Raw genomic sequence first — 14,380 nt, forward strand, 5'->3', positions numbered from 1 at the left:
AGAAATTGGCAACAAGGAAACGCATGGGAGTAGATCTGTTCTGCTTAATTGGTTGCAAAGTCTGCATTTTAAAATATTTTATGGGGTTAAGGCATCTGCTGCAGAGGTGCCCAGTAAATAGCGGGGAATAATAATAATGGTGAGATGAGTCTGGAGGTGAACGCGTTTGTTGGAGGGATCTGTGTTTTGTGTAGTCCCAGATTTGAATCAAAGTAGTTTGGAAGATTAAGTTGTCTCTTGCAAAACATTATCACCCCCTGTTCCAGGGGGGAGAGGGGGTGGGACGGGCGTTTAGGGATTGTTGAACCTCTATTTTGTTGCTGCCTTCCTCGTGTTTGTTATTTATGATATCGCAACACACATGGTGTGCATCTTCTACAATGTTGTGAGCATAAATGTACCACTTAATGATGCAATAGTGCTCTGATGTGTGTACGGTATAACATATGCCAACTGAAAATGCAATAAAATATTTTTTAAAAAGGTTGTGGCCTGCAAAGCACATCCTGTATGTAACGTGCAGCTCATAGATTTTTATTTTATGTAGAGAGGTAAGTGGACGACTGCTTTGAACACAGAGATCCTTTTGTTACTTGCAGTTCATAAATTGTAATCCTTCTAATGGACCACAGTGAGCTGTGAAAGGCATTTGACTCCTGTAATCCTGACTGTCTCGTACGTTGATTTGCACACTTACATGCTTTACTTTGAATGGATAATGTGTATGTTATGTAAAGCGCTCGAACACTGCATAGGGATGAGTAGCGCTGTAAAGTGAATAAAATAGTGCTATTCAAATTGTTATTTGTGTAAATACTGGGACAGACAGACCCATCTGACATTCTTACAGTGCAGGCCCTTATATACAGGGAACGGCCAAAGTAAAAAGCATGGCTCTGTAAAGTACCTGTGAAGGGATAACAAGCTGTGTGCTTTTGTTTCCTCTGCCTTGCATTTGCATGCAAGTGTGAGGTTCCAGGCCGCCTCCAGTCCCACACTCGATCAAAAGGAGGGCTGATGCCCCTTAACTTCTGCCTTTATCTTTGGCCCATCTGGAGGTGAAAACGAAGCTCCCTCGCTGCCTGCACGTGTCTGCTGTGAATGGAAAGCAGACAACTACAGACGCTGCTGCAGGTGTCCCGGTCTCTGAAAATTACACTGGGACAAGTGCGACAGATTCCCGTGGGGCCCAACTTCTTGGCAGGGGGGACGGTGTCCACCCTGTGAAAATAGTGGGTGGACGCCGTGTACCTGCGTGTACCTAAGACTCATGCCCTGGATAAAAGGATTTGCGTCCGGTGGCCTCTGTTGCACTGGGGAGGGCAGGGGATATCAAGGTGTGGAGTATGGGCTGTGTGTCAGACGTGAAGCTCTTAGTAGCCCCCGCGAGCCCACCAATAGGCAAGTGTCTCTCCGTCAGGTGCTGTCATTGGGAGCTCGGTGGCCCTTTGAGAAGGGGGGGTCGCCTTCGCCTTTTGACAGGAGGTGGGCCTTAATTCTCACCTCCACAGAGTGTGACCTGTGCATTGAGGTGAGCGATACTTGTCCTCTGCACCCCTGCTTAATTACTATCTTTGGATTACTCACACATGCCCCGTTGTCGTAACTGTTCCAAGGTATCGCAGCAATGGGCCGGGTGTTATAATTAATGGTATAATGATTTAAAGATAACCACTCCTGCCGTAAAAAAGTTATTATTTTATAGGTGTCGGGAAAGGCATGAACCTGGTTGTAGGGGAAAAAAACATAACTCTCCCACCTAAATATCCATAATTGAAATCTGCAAAATGCATATCGAAGTCCAGCTTTTGGTGCTTGGATAAACGTAACTAAACGGAAACGGACAGGGTGTGCTGAGAAGCAAGGTGCCTACATGATAATATCAAAGCGCCCTCTGGTACTGTTGAGGTGTTTGACGCGGTCAGTCCCCCGTGAGTGAGGAACAGTAGCACAGTCGATCGTTTGTGCACCAGACATACAGCCTGTTTTGCAATTCTTGGACACCTCCTCGGCTCTGGCAGCGCACACAATAAAGGAGCATCTGGCCCTTCAGCCCATTACAACCCGCTGCACGCGCTCTTCGGTTTTATGTTAGGAGCGTCTGTGGCTTTCTTGGGCTTTTTTTTTTATTTTCACCCAAATCTGTGGAGGGTAATCATTCTGTTAACCATCTTAAGTAATCTTAATTACTCCAAGTTAGAGTCTTCCTCATAAAGGTCCTAGATGGGTGAGATGGACATATGTTGGCAGAAATGGTGATGCAATAGCTTTTTGTGATAAGAAAAAAAACCATGATGGCCAACTTTCTCTTTCTAACGTAAATAGTAGAAGTCGCCAACATACCTTCCTGCAAAAATATGCCACAACACCCTTATAATTGCCTCTTTCCAGGTTCAAAGCAGCACTATGACTAGGAAGACCCATCCTGGGAGAAATGAAGATTACTGGTAAGTAACCCAAGCATACCCCACTCATCTGTCTTCTTCTTCATAGTCCTTACTGAGTAAAAAAAACAGCTGACACCGCATTCTCTGTATGTCATCTGACCATGATGGCCTGGGGATCCAACTATATCAAGCAACTCTTTAAACACCATATACCCTCAGGTTCACTTCGGTCACCCCAGCCAATCTCCTCTGTCCCGCCTCACATTGCCTGAGATTAGAAGAATGCTCTTTTAACTTTCACACCTCTCAGGGCCTGGAACACACTTCCATCTCCTTTCTCACTTACTCTCTCTGTGATTAAACTTGCCTGGAAAACATATTTTTAAGTTATACGTCTTGTTTCTTCTTTACTTGTAGAATGGCATACTGCGTAGGGAATTTACTAACGGTTCTGCCTTTCTGTGTTGTAGGGAATGGGTAAAACCATTTTTGTCTTGAGCTTTCTCCACACACCCTTGAGTGCAGCTGAGAATCTCTGCCTATTTAATTTCTACCGAGGGGATACATTGTGTTGTGAGCTTGGAGTGATGGAGGGCAAAATGTATTGAGCAGTGACCAGTTGCATAGCAACTGTCCTGCACCACCACTACCAACCTTCACTAACCACGTACTACATATCACTCAGTTGTTAGACATTTTTGACTGTATCTTACGAGAGCCTAATATTTCTCTGCCACGACCGAAGGCATCTGTTAAGTTGGCATCGAAAAGATCGCAGACAAGGTAGACTTACTCTTGAGTGCTTATTGAATACAAAAAGCATACCACAGCGTGGGCAGGGCACAAGACTTTCATGCAGGTCACCATCAACCACCCAACCCCCCTCATCTCTCTTCCTGTTGCCCTTCACCCATTCAACCACATTCTATGTTCCACCCATGCTCACACAAGCACACAGACAAAACGAACACCACACAATACCATCACCCCTCCCAATTTAATAGGGGCCCGACTATCAATAATGCAGTAGGTGGAGTGGTCCCGGGGCCCATGGGTGTATGAGGGGCCTTCTGTAATCCAATTACGGTTGTACTTACCATCCAGCAGCGGAGCGTGCATTAGGGGTCACTGTACACTGACTCTGCATTTTAGTGCTTGGTGCTCGACTTGTATGACCGACATGTAAGCTCAGGCCAAATGTTTAAAAATATTTTCGTATTTGTTTTTTTTCATGTCATTTGTTCTGCAACTCTTGCAAGCGTACACAGACCTACTCTGGAGGGGTAGCAGAGATGTGTGTAGTAGTTTGGGAAGTCTGCTGTGGCTGGCACGATGGCTGTGTAGATTGCCTTCATCCTAGGACTGGCTCAATATGAAACTGGAGGTATGTTGGTAGGATGGCACACAGGTGTCTCTATTGGCCACAGCATGAAAGGGTATAGCAGCTTTCCACGAGGCCGTCAACCTCTTTAGGGTGGAGGAGAGGGGGGAGAGCCTGCTTGCCTACAATTTAAAATCTGACTCTGTAGGAGTTTACAGTGGCAGCTCTGATTTAGGGGGGCGGTTGTTAATTACAGCTGACATATGAGCAGGTGAACCTTGAGTACACTCTAGTTAGTAAACTGTCTCCTTTCTAGTAAATACAAATTTGCTTATGCTGTGTGACAAAATTGCTGTCTGAGGAGGACTTCGCAAGACTGGCGTAGCCATGTCAACCGATTGTCAACACAGCAGAGCCTACTGTGTGCCACCTTGACAGTCTTTCGCCATCTCTCACTTCCCTCAATGTCTGTTCGCTACTGAATCTCCTCTCTCTCTCTGCTCTACATTCCGTTCAACTGGAAGAACAGCAAACAAGAGGAAGAGGTGGGATTCCTTCTTCCCAATTAATTGTGCGAGAAGTAGACTACAAGCCTGAATTTACATTTGTCTGTAAAGCGTCCCATGCGATTCAGACATGTTACATAAAGGGCTTTTGAGGTCTTGCCTAGGCAGCGCTTGCGCCTGGCTCTTCGAAACATGCTGTATTCAGGATATGTGCCTGAAGCTCTATCCGCTTCAACCCATCTTTTTAAGTGCTTCCTGTCCTTTGTAAATGGTTCCTTTTCATTGGTCAATAGGCTCCCTGGTATCGCCTTTTCTATTATGTATCCTCCCATAAGGACATCCCCTGTTACATGTGTTGTTACTCTATAGACTATAATTACAGCCTCCAAGCACTATTTTCTTAAATAACTTTGTCCTGCCTGCTGTTGCAGGCAGGACGCGCACTCCCTCATCACTTATATTTGTTTTATTTATTCCGCGGGTCACGCCTTAATAATAATAATGGCGGCCTCGCTTTTCTTAGATTACTTGCTGACCGAACACAGACGCGTGCCTTTTTTAAAAATTTTTTTAACCATGGCGACATCCACGCCTCACCTTTGAACATCCTAAGCTAAAGCACAGGTGCTGTGATTGCTTTACAAGTAATCAAGTAAAAAATTAGCATTTTCTTCTATCTGTTTACCTTAGAAGCAATTGCAGCACCTGCAAGATGTTCAAAGCTAGTGTGCGGGTGCCAACATTAGTTCTTAAGTAAAGAAATAGATTTTTTTTTTCTATTTCTTTACATTTGAACCAATCGCGGCACACGCTCTTTAGCTTACGATGTTGAAAGCTAAAGTGTGGGCGCCACAAAAGTCTCACATTTACAACAGTTTGAGCTATTGGCATTGTTAATAACAATGTCTTTTTCATTTATGTGTTTACAAAACCTGCAAGTGCTGTTTACGCACCGCTTCTGGGTTTTGTAAACACATAAAGAAAAAGGCATTGTCATTTACTATGTCAATAGCTCAAACTCTCGCAAATGCGAGACCTATTGCATTGCAAATGCTTGTTCTATGAACTACTGCTGCTGCTCTTTAAAAAGATTCAGAGAACATTTTTATTAATGCCAAATAATTAATGATAGCTTTGTAGAAAATAGAAACCTTCTCAGGGGTCTCACTGATACACCTCGTCCTTTTAATCCATTAAAGAAGAGATTGGCACAGAAGCTGTAATATAAAAGACATATTTATTAACCTCAGATGAGGGAGACTACATCTCACAGTACCCTCAGGAACTGTAGGGGGCATTCTAAGGAGTACAGAAAACAGGGGCCTTATATATGCTTAGTTTACATTAGTCAGGAAAAAACCCAGGGGAGGTCCTGGCTCATACCAGCATGCAAAATGACTAATATGGGTATACAAGATTTCCTTGCTCAACAAAGTGGGAGGAGAGTCCAAACTGAGCACATTAGTAAGAATAGCCTGACAGTTCTAAACTAGGAGCAGGTGCATTCTACTAGCTAGGCCCCTCTGAGCATGTGCAAGGCTCTAGAAGCACATGGCGAGCACATGGCTAACTAAAATGGCTGCCAAGTACAAAATAGCTTTCAGCTCATGCTAACAGATCCCTGCAATCTTTAACAGATGGTCCTTTTAGCATGAGCTAAAGACATTCCTATGATCCAGTAGGAACATAGAAAATATTTGCACATTTACTTTTATAAATGTATCAATCCTAATTCATTGCTAGGTGGGCATTTTCATTCCTAAACATTTAATTAAGCGGGTATATATAAGGTATAAGCAGGAGTACAAAGGGAACAGAGCACTGGGTCATAATTAACACACAGGTATCAGGAGAACACATATCTAATAAAAAACATTTTCAATAGACTTTTCCAATGTTCTTTTTATGAGGGCTAGAGTATCACTTAATATACTGAGGAAGAGGGCAAAGAAGAATTTATCGATTGTTTAGCAAAATGTTTCTCTGGCAGAATAAACATTACTAATGCAAATATTAAAGAAAATACAAGGATCATTACAAAAACAATCTTTACTTGAGGGGACCAGGAGGACCAAACAGGGCCATAGTAATTGGGACGAAGAGCCACAAAGGGCTGCTCCTTCTCAAAAATGGGATGACCAAAGCTGTACATTGCTAACAAAAAGAAGTCCTTGGGAAATTGAAGCCACTGTACAGTCAGCCAGAGGGGAGTCTTCTCCCTGTGTCTGTTTGAGCCTCACAGGCAGGCTCTTGTTGTTCCCACGGTGGAGCTGCACAACTCGCAACTCAAGAATCACGGCCCAGTTTCAAGGGAAATGTTTCTTCTTTCAGGATAGGGCAATCACTTTCCGGGGCAAATGCCCTCAGCAATCCTGTCCAGTGTCTCAGACAGTGCACCAGTTTTTTTCACTTTAATCTAACAGGCACCAAAGGCACAGCACCTGTACCCTGAACTCAAGTCCTTCCGTAACTCCTGTGTTGCTCCGCTGGTGCACTGCTCTTTTGTTGGGGCCACAGATTGCACCCAGTATGCCCAGGTATCTCTTGATCAACAAACAAAGGTGTAAACTTTCATTCACTTTACAGCCAGGATTCAGGGGCGTGATGCTGAAGTACCTGAAGCAACCCTTGTTTCAAAAGGGGTCACCTAAAGCAAAAGCCTCCTTGCCGTCCTGGTCGGTCTGTGACTCTCTCAGCTGGGCACCACAAACTGGATACACAAAGGATCAATTCTCCATTCTGATTTGTAACCCCGTCATTTGCCCAAGACAGAGGCAGGGGTACACACCTCACATCCCAGTGCTTCCGGCCTTCTACCTTCACTGAGGTCCTGGTTGCCAGCAATGCCTGTGCTGGTTACCTTCACTTTGACTTCAAGCTGGACTGGTGCTGACTCCTCAAGCTGGATCTGATGTCCGCGCCCCTCTGGCAATGGTTGTAAAGCAGCAAATATCTATTGGTGGACAGAACAAAAGGTCTTTAGACAAGGCACAGAAATAATCTATCAACAGAGAGGATAGTCTCAGAATACTTCCTAGTCTTGGGACTCTCCATATATTGGCAAGGCACCCAAGAACCACTTCATCTATCTATGTGAGAGTTAAAAAAAACAACAGCCTGGACCTATTGGCAAGTATAAAAGGAACTCTTTGGTGAACTGACAAGAGTAATACGTCACCCAATCCCAAGCTGCCAAGGAAGTCTATGCTCATTTACTAAATTCTGAGGAAAATAGAAAAACAATACAGACATACTCCAAATCCTTACATCTGTGTATTCCTATATTATTCATCTGAAGACCCTCAAGAAAAAAGGAAATGTTCTACACTTTTACTCATAGACTTTGCATTACTTGTACAGGACTGCAGACACTTCTAAAATGATTTCTCTTAATAAAAGTACCTACATTGTACGCTTAGGACCATGCTTTCATGTTATAGGTGCAACAGGAAAATCTAAAACTGCTCATTTTAACAGGGATTCTTATTACATAAAGAACTAAAAACTTCAACATAGTGGGTACATACATTTCTCCAGCAGAACATCTTGTGACAAACAGACTCCTATAAAACAATATTTTGTTCAAAAATGTTTGCTAAGGATCACATGGGCATCTTCCCTGCATTCTAATTTTCACAAGCCAAACTATGCAACATCAGCTGTAATAAGGACTGTCAGTTTATTTACACAGACTAGCTAATAATAATAATGTTATCACCTGAGAATTGTAGAACAAAAACTACCCACATCTAGTTCCCCTTAAAGATCAAATAAGGGAACAGCAATCTAGACTACTCATCCTTTCATAATTTCATCAAACAGGATGGGCAGTAACATAATATATCTATTTATTCATTTTATTAATGCTAACAATGTTTAAAACAGTATTTCCGAATAGCCAATTAAATGTCTCATGGCTATTTCACTGACAACTTAGACAGGCTAAAAAAAAAAGTAAGAAAAAGAGAGAGAAAACATAAAGTTGCCTACCCTTATTTTGTAGAGGAGCTAGCCTCCTTCCCCCTTTTTGACAGTAGGAAACCTGAAACAGGTTTCACTTCTGTCAACACTATCAACCCCTATTTGTAGCAACTGGGCATAAACAAAGTTTATAGGAGGTAAATAGCACATTGAACTAGCTAAAGAACATGAATAACCAACCACCAATCCCTTTAGCAAGTGTACAAGTGTAACATGAGGGCGCATGAAGTCAAACTAAATCCCATTGCGGTCTTATCTCAGCCCATACACAGTAATCTTCAAACTAAAAGCATTAGTGTTGTATATATGGCAAAGCTATCCGACAATCAGAACTCACAAATACAATTATATTGCCGTTTATTCATATGAGTGCATAAGAACTTGCTTTTGCCAAAAAAAGTCAGCAAAACCTTTCTTTCTCTCCCTGCCCTGCCATCTCCTCTTTCAAAAAGTTTCAAAGATCGAAATGTCAAAGCAAACCTTGCTCTGAGCCCTGCTAGTCTTCCAAATGTAGAACTTGACCTTTAACCCTTTGCCAGCTGTCCTATTTTGTGTGCAAGGCGTTCCATGAGGCTTTCCCCAATTCAAAGTGACCCTGGAGACTGATAGAGGAAAAGCAAACCCACTCCATTCCTGTCTACCAGCAATTCAGAGGTAAGCTTAATAACTTCTGCTGGTTTTTTATACATATTTATATTTGTAAGCAGTGTGCTGAGTGCTTGTCTAGCAGTATAGATGTCCGCTATGTGTGTTTTACTTAAATGTGTGCATTTACTGAAACCTGAGAGCAGTTTAAAAGTTGCTCTGAGTGGCAGAATTGCTTTTAAATAGTAAATTTTACTCAATTTTGACTTTGATGTTTGGGGCACTTAAAAATGAATATCCTACAATGTTTTTGCATAATAGTCATCCCCAGAATGTCCCCTATACATTCCAGAGATGGGGCATCAGAAATATATAATGTATACCCTTATAAAAATTGGTTCTGTACGCCTGGGTAAAGTGGCATTTCACATGTAAGTTTCCCCCCCATTGTGATAAAGCGTCGCTTAAATTCAACTTTAATGCTAGGAATTCACAGTATGATGATTAGGCTTTATAAAGATTAAAAACGAATTTAATGCACTTATTTTCAATAATATTTTTTTTCATATAATTAAAAAATAAACATTTGTAATAAAACCAATCATTTTGATGAGTCCACATATGAAAAGCAAGCTGCATCCCTTGCCTATCATATTTAAACGCATTCATTCATAACCCTAAGCCTAACTTGAAACATGAAAGTCTGCGCCACTTTTTAAAGGACAGTCATTATTTAACATCAGAACCACAGATGTGCTTATGTAAAAAGGCATTAAGAAAGGAAAATCCCTACTGTCAATCTGTTCTCTGTTATCCAAAATATTGAAACTGTATTCCTAACTTTTAAAACAGCCGTCTGAAATGCAGGGTTTTATACCGTGTTTGCACTGATTTAAGATTTAGTTGACTTCAGCATTTTTTCTGTGGCCATGCAAACAGAAATAGCCACGTGCTATTTATGCAGCTGTTGGCTGAGCAGCAGGCGTCGAATTCTCACGCCTTTCTCAGGAGAGAGAACCCTTTTTCTGTATTTCTAATGTCTTGACAAAGTGTAATCTCCATTGGTTTGTGTCGGACAGCTGCTTCTCAGTGAAAGAGTTAAACACAGCTGTTGGAAAGCTTCTTTTTTAGTGTTGAAATGTAAGCACGGTGACAGTCAATTTAAAACTGAGGCATTTCAAGGCAGTCAAATCTATCGTTCTATAATGTGTGTTTAGTTCAGCAACAACCAAATTCACTCACATGCCTCTAATGTATCTAAGGAAAATGCTGTAACATTTTACATTTCACATTGTGGCAATTTGCACACATATATAGTGTCTTACTCTGTCAATTTAATAGTAACATGCAGCTATTTAGCATATGTTATATAATTCATTTCTGGATTTTTATTTAATATTAATTAAATGACATTTTGCATAACAGAATGATGACAGCAAAAAACACAAACAAACACATTGAGCTCATTCCAGACATTTACAGAAGGGGGTCATACACTCAGAACACACAATAGAGCGCGCTTAAGGCTAGCCATTCTTGCACCAAGACCGTAATCGCTATTTACTCACACAAGTACCATCAATGTCAAATCACAAACCACATATACATTTAAACACACATTTAACCCACAGATCAACACTTAGGACAGAAACAAGGACAGCCCACAGACTGTACTTAAACCAAACCATTTGTAAATTCTAGTTGTAAGTCATATTTACAAGAAGATCTTCTCAATAGTAGCCCAAAAGACTGCACAAAAACAGCCCAAAGACTGTTCCATTTTGAAGAAGCCAAAGTACAACAAATTCACTAGTTTTGACTGGCAGAACACCCAAAAAACTCTCTGTATACCTCCATTTACGAAAGTGCGCAAAATAGGATCCTTTTTATGTACATATTTTAATTCCATGGGGTACAGAGTCACCAAGGAAGAAATACGTTTTTATACCTAATCCTAGTTAGGTATCCCCAATAGGGGAGCCGGCTAATTCTATCACATCACATTATGGTACCTTCAAAAGGCAACACATTCTTCGATGTGTGCTTGAAACAGGCATGCCAAAAATACTGCAGAATATACAATATTATACGGAAAATAACACTTAAGTAATGTGCCGTTCAAATTTTATAAAAAGTAGAGAAAAGTCTCCTCATTACCTGCCTACACAAATTGCAATTTATATATTTCTCACATTCCCATCACATATTGGCCAATTTCCATTTCCATATCACTATGTATCACTTTATCACTTTATCTCTTTGTATCACGTTATCACTTTGTATCACTGTATCACGTTATATTGCTCTATATCACTTTTTATGTCTCACTTTCTATCTCACGTCATATCACTTTATATCTCACGTTTATATCACTTCCCTTTTTTATATATTTCACTTTATCTCACTTTATCTGTGTAGCCGGCGCACTTCTCTCACTATCTCACAAATGACCTTACCGAGCATAGGTCTCCAGATTCTAACTGCCAAGTTCTGAGTGACCAAACGGTCGTTTTTAGAATACTCACGCCAAAAAGGTTCTCAGTCAGGAGCGGTAAACAGTTGGAGGAGTCAAATCAGGACGACCAGAAATACACTGGGCTGCAGAGACAGAGAATCTCAGTTTAGGGTACCTTCTTACTAGAGTCCTGTCCTGTCCTCCTCAGTAGATTCCTGTCTCCTGTCAAGACCACTCCCTTGGATAGCCGCTTCTCTGATGAGGTGCACGTTGAGCACCATTTGTAGAAAATAGAAACCTTCTCAGGGGTTTCATTGATACACCTGGTCCTTTTAAACCAACAAAGAAGCGATTGGCACAGAAGCTGTAATATAAAAGACTTATTTATTAACCTCAGATGAGGGAGACTACATCACACAGTACCCTCAGGGACTGTAGGAGGCATTCTAAGGAGTACAGAAAACAGGGGCCTTATATATGCTTAGGTTACATTAGTCAGCATAGAACCATGGCGAGGTCCTGGCTCATACCAGCATGCAAAATGACTAATATGGGTATACAAGAGTTGCTTTCTCAACAAAGTGGGAGGAGAGTCCAAACTGAGCACATTAGTAAGAATAGCCTGACAGTTCTATACTAGGAGCAGGTGCATTCTACTAGATAGGCCCCTCTGAGCACGTGCAAGGCTCTGGAAGAGGGAAACAGCACATGGCGAGCACATGGCTAACTAAAATGGCTGCCAAGTACAAAATGGCTTTCAGCTCATGCTAACAGATCCCTGCAATCTTTAACAGCTTGTATGATAGTTACTAAGGTAGCTGGTGCGATATGTGGTGAGGTGGCTAGTGAGATTGGTAGATAGTATCTGATTAGATAGCTGGTAAGATATGTAGTGTGATAGTTGTTAGGATGCTTGCTAAAATACCTGATGAGACTGGTGTGGTAAAAACTATTAAGCCAAGTAGTGGGATAGCCAATACGAATTGTAGAAGATGGGTAGTTAGACAGTTGTTAAAATTGGGGTAGGATAACTAGTACGATCAATAGCAAGACAGCTGTTAAAATAGGTGGTATGATCGCTGGCATGATAGAAGACTGCTCGTAAGGTACATAATAAGATAAAATGGTTGGAAAGGCTATAGCATAGCTAGGAAGATACGCAGTGAGATGGCTGGGACGAGAGATGGTGATAGAGGACTAGATATACAAGAGTCATGAAAAGCGATTTTCTAATTATGAATTTTCTGCGAATTGCAATTAGGAAATCGCTATTTTTAATGTATGAAACTCTTGAGTTTCATTAGTGATTTATAGTGGGTCGCCAGTAGACCCACATCATGAACATTAATGTGGTAGGTCACAATTTGCGACCCATTTGAAATCACAGCCATCTCCGGGATGATGGCCTATTTGGGTCAGCAGATCGCCATGTCAGTGGTTGGTTTTGAGCAAAGCAATACTTTTCATTTTAAACGCAGCCCGTTTTCCTTAAGGATAAACAGGATGTGTTTAAAAATAAATAAATGAAACTTTGAAATTATTTTTTTTTAATTGTAGGCAGTGGTACATGTGACCACTGCTTGCTCTTAAAAAATATTTTACCAACCATTCTCAAAGGGAAAGGAGTCCCTTTCGAATGGGTAACCACCAACTTTCAAAAGGCGGTAAATTGCGAATGTTATGCAACCGCATTTCAGTTGCAAAACATTCGTACATGCCATTCCAATTCGTTGTTTGGAAGGGGTCGCCCTCCACACGCCCCTTACAAATACAAGATCACAAGATCCAGATGCAATTCAGTAACCAGTTACCAAATCACAATTGGGCTTTGTACATCCCAAAAAGCATTTTTGCAGTTGCGAATCAGGCGGTTTGCGGCCTCAAAAATGCTTCGTACATCTAACTCATAGTTATTACTATTGGTAGTGAGATAGTTAGTGAACTAGTTCAGTAATTGGTAAGATATGGAGTAAAAGAGCTGGGAAGAATGGCCATTGGATTATCGCTTGACATTATAGGTGCGTGGTCTGAGCGTTTGCTGTGACGTAGGCTTTGCTTATTTTTTAATCCCATTAATAATAACACAGCCTTTCATTTTTCAGAGTTTCTTTTATTTATTATTCAAGCACTAAAGGACAGCACAGTCAGAAGACGCTCATCATAATGCTGTATAAATGCTGCATTAAAAACATGATCAGGAGCAAATATGCATCTCTAAAACCAACCCCATCAAACCTGAGCTCGAGCAGGAAGTGGGAGCTTGGCAATCGCAGTCCCTCTCCTAGCAGTCCCTCCATCCTGTTTTATTTATTTATTCCGTGGCGGAGTAATATAGGTAACTGAGACAGGGTGCCATCCCCAACTCTTCCTTCTTCCACACCATACAGAAAACATGTTTGGGTGGTGGGTGTGGCCAGGAAGGAGCTGGAGGTAGTGATGCCTGCTCTTGTTCTCTTCGCTAGCCATGTCCACCAGGTTAGTCCTGGGAGGCGTTTGGTAAACCCGGCTGGGTGATTCCCAATGATGGCAGAGGTATATCAAGGCCAACCCAGAGGTGTGTAACAGGCTGCCTCCGTTTGGGTGTTTGCTTGTGCCTGGAAGGTATCGCGTACCAGCACAAACTCTTCCCCTACCTTAACCAGCGAACAGAGGTCATCCCCAATGGGCTGCAAGTGGGTACCAAGTGTGGCGGCATAATTGAGAATGACGTGTCTGTATGCAACTAATTATGATACCCTTGAAATGTAGGCTGCATTTTATGAATATGGCTGTTTTCAGCCCATTATGTAATTTTTTTTCACAACAGCTTTTCAATATTTATTTTTCATCTCAAACTATTTCAAATTCTTTGTATGTGTAGCATCCTCGCTACAATACATCACCTAATCTCCAACCTGAAATTAAAAGAGCAGCAACTCGGTTATATGCAGGCCATCTGGAGGTTTGCTAAGGGGAGAACCTGCTGATGGGTTCCAGTAGGTGACCTGCAATGACGTGCACCTCATGAGTCCATTGAAAGTGTTAAACGAAAGCATCGGAGTCTAGATAGCGTGCTCGCATGGCTCTAGCCACTTTTAAATAAGCTTTATAGGAAAATAAAGATTGGGGCCTTGACCTCCTTTCACCCGAGAATCCCAAATGATAT

Source organism: Triturus cristatus, chromosome 6, assembly GCF_964204655.1.
Source record: "Triturus cristatus chromosome 6, aTriCri1.1, whole genome shotgun sequence".
Taxonomy (NCBI): domain Eukaryota; kingdom Metazoa; phylum Chordata; class Amphibia; order Caudata; family Salamandridae; genus Triturus; species Triturus cristatus.